The sequence below is a fragment of the Carcharhinus amblyrhynchos genome, chromosome 32, assembly GCF_965287045.1.
Source record: "Carcharhinus amblyrhynchos chromosome 32, sCarAmb.v2.hapA, whole genome shotgun sequence".
NCBI classification, from domain to species: Eukaryota; Metazoa; Chordata; class Chondrichthyes; order Carcharhiniformes; family Carcharhinidae; genus Carcharhinus; species Carcharhinus amblyrhynchos.
The window spans coordinates 9883540-9893053 of record NC_137355.1 but is presented as its reverse complement, the minus strand read 5'-3'; positions in this window follow the sequence as shown (position 1 = coordinate 9893053).

The following is a 9514-nucleotide window of genomic DNA, read 5'->3' as shown; positions in this document are numbered from 1 at the left end:
AGGACCAACATTCACCCTAGCCAGCCTCTTCCTTTTTATATATTTATAAAAACTCTTGCTATCCTTTTTTATATTAAGCGCTAGCCCAGCTTCATAGTTTCTCCTACCCTTCCTTATCAACTTCTTTGTCAATCTTTGTTGACATTTAAACCTCTCCCAATCCTCTTCTCGCCCACTACTCTTAGCTACTCTAAATTCCTCCGCTTTTAGTTTAACGCTTTCCTTCACCTCCTTCGTTATCCACGGCTTATTACCTCTCCTCCTACTATCCTTTTTGACCATTGGAATAAATTTCCGTTGAGCACCAAGAAAGATCTCCTTAAAGATCCTCCACTGCTCCTCAACAGACCCTCCCTCCAACGCGCTCTCCCAGTCCACATTCGCCAATTCTTCTCTCATCCTACCGTATTCCCCTCTATTCAAACAAAGGACGCGTGTCCGGGAACCCACTTTCTCCTCCTCCATCTGCACCAGAAACTCCACCATACAATGATCACTCTCCCCAAGAGGATCCTTCACCACAAGGTCCCTAATTCTACCCGCTTCATTACATAGCACCAGATCCAAGATAGCTCGCTCCCTCGTCGGCTCCAACACACACTGTTCGAGGAAACTATCCCGGCAGCATTCCAAGAACTCTTCCTTGAGCCCCCCACGTCCAACATGGGTCGACCAATCAATATGCAGATTGAAATCCCCCATAACTACGGCCGCCCCATTCCTGCACGCCGCACTTATTTGCGCGTTAACAGCCCGCCCCATCTCCAGATCATTATTCGGGGGCCTATAGACGACACCCACCAGCGTCTTCCTCCCTTTGCTGTTCCTAATCTCCACCCACAACGATTCCACCCTCTGCTCCTTGGCTCCAATATCATCCCTTGCTACCACCGTGATGCTATCCTTAATCAGCAGAGCTACGCCCCCCCCTTTTCCCTCCTGCCTATCCTTAAGTTCCCACTCACCTGATGAAGGAACAGCCAGTTCCAAAACCTAGTGGCGTTTGCTACAAATAAACCTGTTGAACTTTAGCCTGGTGTTGTGAGACTTCTTACTGTGTGGAGTTTGCACATTCTCCCCATGTCTGTATGGGTTTCCTCCGGGTGCTCCGGTTTCTTCCAACAGTTCAGAGATGTACAGGTTAGGTGGATGGGCCATGGTAAATTGCCCCTTAGTGTCATGGGGACTAGCTAGATTAAATACATGGGGATAGGGCCTGGGTGGGATTGTGGTCAGTGCTGACTTGATGTGCCGAATAGCCTCCTTCTGCACTGTAAGGATTCAATGATTCTATGATTCTAGTATCACACGTAGGCTTGCGTTAACAGCGCAATGAAGTTACTGTGGAAATCCCCTAGTTGCTACACTCTGGCGCTTGTTCGGGTACACTGAGAGAGAATTTAGCACGGAAAATACACCTAATCAGCACGTCTTTTGGACTGTGGGGCAAACCCGAGCACCCGGAGGAAACCCACACAGACACGGGGGAGAACGTGCAGATGCCACACAGACAGTGACCCGAGCCAGGAATCAAACCTGAGTCCCTGGCGCTGTGAGGTAGCAGTACTAATCACTGTGCGATTGCTGTTGGTACAAGGGCATGTTTCTCGGCAAGCAAAGCAGGGAGAATGCGAGGAAGAACTTTTTTTCACACAGCAAATGGTTTGGATCTGGAACTCAAGGTCCACAAAAGGCAGTGGAAGCAGAGACACGGAATAAGTTCAGAAAGAAATTGCATGGCTGTGTGAAGGGAACAGGTTTACCTGGATAGAGCAGGAGAATGGGATTGACTGGATTACTCCTCAGAGAGCTAGCATGGCCTTGGTGGGCTGAATGGTCTCATTCTGTGCCAAGTGACTCTGCAGTTGATTGGTATACAGTGTGTAAATATTCTTACAGAAGGAGGCTAGGGGCGTGGATGGGGCAGAGTTTGTAAGAGCATCCAGGAGGGCTTCTCGAAACAGTATGTAGATGGTCCAGCTAGGGAAGGATATTGGAAAATGAGCTTGGCCAGGAGGTCAATGTTTCAGTTGGGGAGCAGTTCAGGAACAGTGACCACAATTCAGTAAGCTTTAAGGTACTGATGGGTAAAGATAAGTGTAGTCCTCAAGTTAAGGTGCTAAACTGGCAGGAGGCTAATTACAACAATATTAGCCTGGAACTGAATAATGTAGATTGGGAGCAGATATTTGAGGGCAAATCAAAGGCTGGAATGTGAGAGGCTTTCAAGTGGAAGTTGATAGGAATTCAGGACTGGCACATTCCCGTAAGGATGAAGGCTAAGTATCGGAAGTTTTGGGAACCTTGGATAACGAGAGATATTGTGAGCAGTCAAAGAGAAAAAGGAAGCATTTGTCAAAGATAGGAGCTGGGAACACATGAAGCAAGTGTGGAATACAAGGAAAGTAGAAAGAAACTTAAGCAAGGAGTAAGGAGGACTAAAATGGGTCATAAAAAAGCATTGGCCAGCAGGATTAAGGAAAATCCCAAAGCTTTTTATACATATATAAAGAGCAACAGGGTAGCCAGGGAGACGGTTGGCAAACTCAAGGACAGGGGAGGGAATCTATGCATGGAGCCAGAGGAAATGGACTAGGTAATAAATGAGTACTTTGCATCAGTATTCAGAGAAGGACTTGGGGGAAAGGATGTGTAGATAGTTTGATAGAGCTTAACCCAGTCCAACTACAACATCTCCACATCATAGATAGTTTGAGTCATGTTGAGATCAAAAAGGGAGAGGTATTGGGGTTCTTGAGAATCATTAAGGTAGACAAGTTCCCAGGGCCTGATGGGAATTACCCCAGAATATTGAGAGAGGCAAGGGAGGAAATTGCTGGGACCTCGAGAGAAATCTTTGTATCCTGACTGGCTACAGGAGAGGTCCCAGAGGATTGGAGAATAGCCAATGTTGTTCCTTTGTTAAAGGAGGGTAGCAAGGATAATCCAGGTAATTACAGGCCGGTGAGCCTTACATCAGTGGTAGGAAATTATCAGAGAGGATTCTTTGAGACAGGATTTATTCCCACTTGGAAATAAGTGGACATGTTAGTGAGAGGCAACATGGTTTTGTGAAGGGGAGGTCATGTCTTACGAACTTGATCGAGTTTTTCGAGGAAGTGACGAAGATGATTGATGAGGGTAAGGCAGTGGATGTTGTCTACATGGACTTCAGTAAGGCCTTTGACAAGGTCCTTCATGGCAGACTGATGCAGAAGGTGAAGTCGCGTGGAATCAGAAGTGAGCTGGCAATGTAGATACAAAACTGGCTTGGTCAAAGAAGAGAGGGTGGCAGTAGAAGGGTGCGTTTCTGAATGGAGGGCTATGACAAGTGGCTTTCCTCAGGGATCAGTGCTGGGACTTTTGCTACTTGTAATATATATAAATGATTTGGAGAAAAATGTAACTAGTTTGAGTAGTAAGTTTGCAGACATCACAAAGATTGGTGGATTTGTGGATAGCGATGAGGACCATCAGAGGATGCAGCAGGATATAGATCAGTTGGAGACTTAGACGGAGAAATGGCAGATGGAGTTTAATCCGGACAAATGTGAAGTAATGCATTTTGGAAGGTCTAATACAGATAGGAAATATACAGTAAATGGCAGAATCCCTAAGAGTATTGATAGGCAAAGGGATGTGGGTGTACAGGTACACAGGTCACTGAAAGTGGCATTGCAGGTAGGTAGTCAAGAAGGCATAAGACATGCTTGTCTTCATTGGCCAGAATATTGAGTTTAAAAATTGGCAAGTCATGTTGTAACTTTATAGACCTTAGTTGGACTGCACTTGGAATATAGTGTTTGGTTCCAGTCGCCACACTACCAGAAGGATGTGGAGGCTTTGGAGAGGGTACAGAAAAGATTTACCAGGATGTTGCCTGGAATGGAGGGCATTAGTTATGAGGAAAGGTTGGAGAAACTTGGTTTGTTCTCACTGGAGCGACGGAGGTTGAGGGGCGACCTGATGGAGGTCTACAAGATTATGAGATGCATGGACAGAGTGGATAGTCAGAAGCTTTTCCCCAGGGTGAAAGAGTCAATTACTAGGGAGCACAGGTTTAAGGTGCGAAGGGCAAGGTTTAAAGGAGATGTATGATGCAGATTTTTTACACAGAGAGTGGTGAGTGCCTGGAACTCGTTGCCAGGGGGAGGTAGTGGAAGCGGATACGGTAGTGACTTTTAAGGGGTGTTTTGACAAATGCATGAATGAGATGGGAATAGAGCAATATAGTCCCTGGAGGAATAAGGGGTTTTAGTTAAGTTCGGCAGCATGGTTGGTGCAGACTTGGAAAGCCAAAGGGCCTTTTCCGTGCTGTAATTTTCTTTGTTCTTTTAGGCCATTCGGCCCATCGACAACAATCCCACCTTGGTCCCTTCCCCGTAACCCCACATATTTCCCTCGCTAATCCCACCTGACATTAAGGGTCAATTTACCATGGTCCATCCATCTAACCTGTGCGTCTTTGGATTGTGGGAGGGAACCAGAGCACCCAGAGGAAACCCACGCAGACACGGAGAAAAGGTGCAAACTCCACACAGACAGTGACCCAAGCCAGGAATCGAACTAGTGTCCTTGACGCTGTGAGGCAACAGTGCTAACCACTGTGCTGTCATGCTATTCCATCTGTGTAGATTCTTAAAGCCAAGTGGTTAAAATGGGTTATTCACAGTTGCTGGACCCTGATTAAAGCGTGTACTCCGTTGGGTAAATCCACCAAAACTACGTTAGGTTCCCGCTCACAAATACCACACCAAATATTTTTAAACAGTTCTAATGTGCTACCCACTGGCCCCAGTTCTCAGCAGTTGAGCTGCTGGGTTTCTGCAGTGAGCTGCGGCTGTGTAAACAGTTTGGAATTCCAGTGTAATTTTGGGGACAGGTTTCCCAGTGCAGCCTGGCAGACAGAGAAAGCCCCGTATAGTCACACTGAGCGAGAGGGCGAGCTGGGAGCGACGGCCTGACCTCATGTGCCACCATCTGGCCGTCTTTGCAACTGCAATGTCAGTGAGTCTCCCTGGGCCAGAGAGGAGGCAGGACCACACCACAATCACTGTGATCAACCTTCCACAAGGAAACGTAGACAGTTTTAGCAGTTAGCGCTGTTACCTCACAGTGCCAGGGGCCCAGGTTCAATTCCGACTTCGAGTGATTGTGCAGAGTCTGCACGTTCTCCCTGTGTCTGCTTGGGTTTCCTCTGGATGCTCCAATTTCCTCCCACACTCCAAAGATGTGCAGGTTAGGCTGATTGGCCATGCTGACTTGCTCCTTAATGTCCAAAAATGTGTGGGTGAGGTGGATTGGTCATGCTAAATTGCCCCTTAGAGTCCAAAGATGTGTAGCTTAGGTTGATTGGCTATGTTAAATTGCCCCTTAGTGTCCAAAAATGTGTAGGTTAGGTGGATTGGCCATGCTAAATTGCTCCTTGGGATCCAAAGATGTGCAGGTTAGGTGAGTTAGCCACGGTAAATATGCAGGGTTATGTGGATAGGGTGCGGAGGAATGGGAAGGGGTGGGCCCCATAGCTAAGCTGCTCTTTCGGAGAGTCTGTGCAGACTCAGTGGGCTGAATGACCTCCTCTGCTCTGTGGGGATTCTGTGGTTTAACCGCGTTGCGATGTGCTAATCAAAGACCAACGGTCTGAGCAGATATTTGAGCGAGACTTCGATAGGAGGTTTTGAATACGATCGACTGGTGAGGGTGTGAGAAAGTGTTTCCAGTGGCAGGAGGGTCAGTCACCAGAGGAACAGGAATTTAAACCCATTCTGGAGGATATTCAGCTTTATTTTACCCAGTGAGTTTGGAATGTGTTACCTGAAAGGGTGGTGGAATCAGACTCAATCATAACGTATCATAGAGAGAATCCCTACAGAGCAGGATGAGGCCATTCAGCCCATTGAGTCTGCACCGACCACAATCCCACTCAGGCCCTATAGCCGTAACCCTACGCATTTACTCTAGCTAGCCACCCCCCCCCCGACACTAAGGGGCAATTTAGCATGGCCAATCCACCTAACCTGCACTGCTTTGTACACTAAGAGACAATTTAGCATGGCCAATCCACCTAATCTGCACTGCTTTGGACTGTGGGAGTAAACCGGAGCACCCAAAAGAAATCCACACAGACACGGGGAGAACATACAAAGTCCACACAGACAGTGACCCAAACCGGGAATCGAACCTGAGTCCCTGGCGCTGTGAGGCAGCAGTGCTAACCACTGTGCCTACAGCGATGGGTGGAGAGAGTCATAGCTTCCCAGTGTCGGATTTGGGGAGGGGGGTGTGATGCATGCCCCAAGGATGCTTTGGGGAAACCCTCTTATCCTAGGTAAGAGTTTCCTAGGTCAGGAGGGTCACTTACCCCTGGGCAACCGCGATGGGCTGGGAAACACCCGACAAAGCCACTTAAATCTCTGACTTTAGCTATTTCTGCCAGTTTCACCCTCACAGTTACAAGTAGAAAGGGGAAGAAGTGTTCTTCTAACTCCAGAGTAAGTATTTTAAATGCCCAGACCACACCTTGCACAGGACATCCCCCCCACCCTTTCACCACCCACCCACTCCACCCTGTCTCTCCCCCTGCCTCCCCTACCCTCTCTCTTCCCCCACCCTCCCCATCCCCCCACACCCTGACCCAAGGAATCTTCCTCATACTTTCCTCCCCCAGAACCATATCATACTCCTCTGTGACCCAGGGAAACTCCTCACACCCCACAAGGAAACTCTTCGCATCCCACCCCTAATTAGTGTCGGGAGAAGGGGACATATCGTCCTTCGCTCCATTCCTTTCGCCTTCACCGCTGGAGCCATGGACGAGCTTCACTTCCTCAGTCTGATCCAGCCTGATTAGGAAGGTCGGGTGAGAGGAATGACAATCATTTCCAGCGCGGGTAAGTCGGTACAGAGTGACAATCCGCCACTGAGTGTCACAAGGCAGAGGTTACGGCTGATATGAATTTCACAGAATCCCTGCTGTGCAGAAGGAGGACATTCGGCCCATTGAGTCTGCACCGATTCTCCGACAGAGCATCTTACCCATGCCCAATCCCCATTACCCCGCTAATCCCCCTAACCTACACAACTCTGGACACTAAGGGGCAATTTAGCATGGGCAATCCACCTAACCTGCACATCTTTGGACTGTGGGAGGAAACCGGAGCACCCGGAGGAAACCCACACAGACACGGGGAGAACATGCAAACTCCTTTTATGTAGGACCATTCGGCACAGAAGTTTAAGTTTTCGTTTTTTTATTAGCATCACAAGTAGGCTTACATTAATACTGCAATGAAGTTACTGTGACAATTCCCTAGTCGCCACACTCTGGCGCCTATTTGGGTACACTGAGGGAGAATTTAGCATGGCCAACGCACCCTAACCAGCACGTCCTTCGGACTGTGGGAGGAAACTGGAGCACATGGAGGAAACCCACGCAGACACGGAGAGAACGTGAAAACTCCAGGCACACAGTCACCGAAGACCAGATTTGAACCCGGGTCCCTGACGCTGTGAGGCAGGAGCCACCCAATTTGGAAGGGAAAAATCTGCGGGACTATGGGCGGTGGGGATAGGGGGGGAGAAGAAGAGGAAGGGAGGAGGGCTGACTATATATAGCTCTCTCACAGAGCTGGCATCGACATGACAGGCTGAACAGCCTCCCATGTTTTTATAGACCGATGAATAAAAAAGCACCTCATTTAGAAAGTAGTTTGAGATGGGACTGTACCCCGGACTATAAGAAATTATTTACAAGTCCCGATTGAGTGACTCAGTCCAAGGGACAGTGTTGGGTGACATCTCCACATTTTCACTAACGCCTCTCTGTGTGGAAAGAAAGTTTTGATACCACTGGCTCATCGCTGGATACTGTTGAGTAATCGGGGAGGGTGATGCACAATTCTCTTTAATATGGAGTGTGCTGTGTGTGTGTGTGTGTGTGTATAGAATCACTACCAGTATCTCAGTCTCACCTACACATAGTCTGCAGTCTTTCCCCATACGTAATACTCCGTGAGTAACAGTATGGAATCTATAACTTCATTCGATCCCGCAAGCTGACACTGGGTGAAAAACATTACGAAGTTGGCTCAGTTACTGCCAGCTGTAATGTAAACAGGAAACCCGCACGATTCAAGACGTCTACAACCAACTGATGGAGCGGAGATTGCCGATATCTTGAGCAGTTTTAACTTCCTGCGTTCACCAAACTCTGCTTCATTCGGATCCTGAAACACCTTGGCTGCGCTGAACATTACCACGTAAGGGACAGGAGCAGGACTAGGCCATTCGGCCCCCTTCAGCCTGCTCCACCATTTGAATCTTTAGCAAACAGGCCCAAGGAGAATTCCACGGCTTTTTATGCTTTTAAGAGGGTAGCAAGGGGCGGCACATTGGCACAGTGGTTAGCACTGCTGCCTCACGGTGCCAGGGACCCAGGTTCAACTCTGGCCTTGGATCACTGTCTGTGTGGAGTTTGCGTGTTCAATTGCTCCTTGGTGTCAAGATTAGTAGTGTAAATATGTGGAGTGATGGGGAAAGGGCCTGGCTATAGATTCAATGGGCCGAATGGCCTCTTTCTGAACTGCATGGATTCTATGATTCTAAGGAAGTGTAGGCCCACTCAAGCGAAGTTATGTGTAGAGTCACAGGAAGTGAGTGAGGTCCTTAATGAGTACTTTGTATCGGTATTCATAGATATTATCTTAGAATCCCTACAGTGCAGGAGGTAACCATTCGGCCCAGGGACAATAGGCCATCACTTCACAGGGTAGTCTTTGTCCCTTGGAATCTATCGACGGATTGGGGAGGTGGACTAACCACAATCTCACCCAGGCCCTATCCCTATAACACCATGCTAGCCCCCTCATCAATGCTAAAGGGCAATTTAGCATGGTCAATCCACTAACGCGCACATCTTTGGTCTGTGGGAGGAAACTGGAGGAAACCCACGCAGACATGAGGAGAACATGCAAACTCCACACAGGCAGTGACCAAGCCGGGAATCGAACCGGGGTTCATGGTGCTGTGAGGCAGCAGTGCTAACCCACTGTGCCACTATGCTGCCCGTTATTGACCAAGGAGAAGGACATGATGAATGTTGGCGTCAGGGACAGGTGTGTGAACGCTCTAGAGAATGTCAATATATAGAAAGAGGAAACATTGGGTCTTCTAAGTTGCATTAAGGTAGACAAGTCCCTGGGTGGGATGTATCCCAGGGTTAATGTGGGAGACGGGGGGTGAAACAGCTGGAGCCTTAACAGGTATCTTCACATCCTCTTTGACTACAGGCGAGGTTCCGGAGGACTGGAGAATAGCCAATGTTGTTCCCTTGTTTAAGAAAGATAATAGGGATAATCCAGGAAATTGTAGGACTCGTTCCAGTGCCCTCACCTTGAGACTGCTTCTCTAGTGCTAGACTCCAGAGCCAGAGGAAAGTATCACTTTTATACATTTCAGTGAGTTCAACCCCACCACCCGCATTCTTCTGAACTCCAGAGAATGGAGAACTATTCCT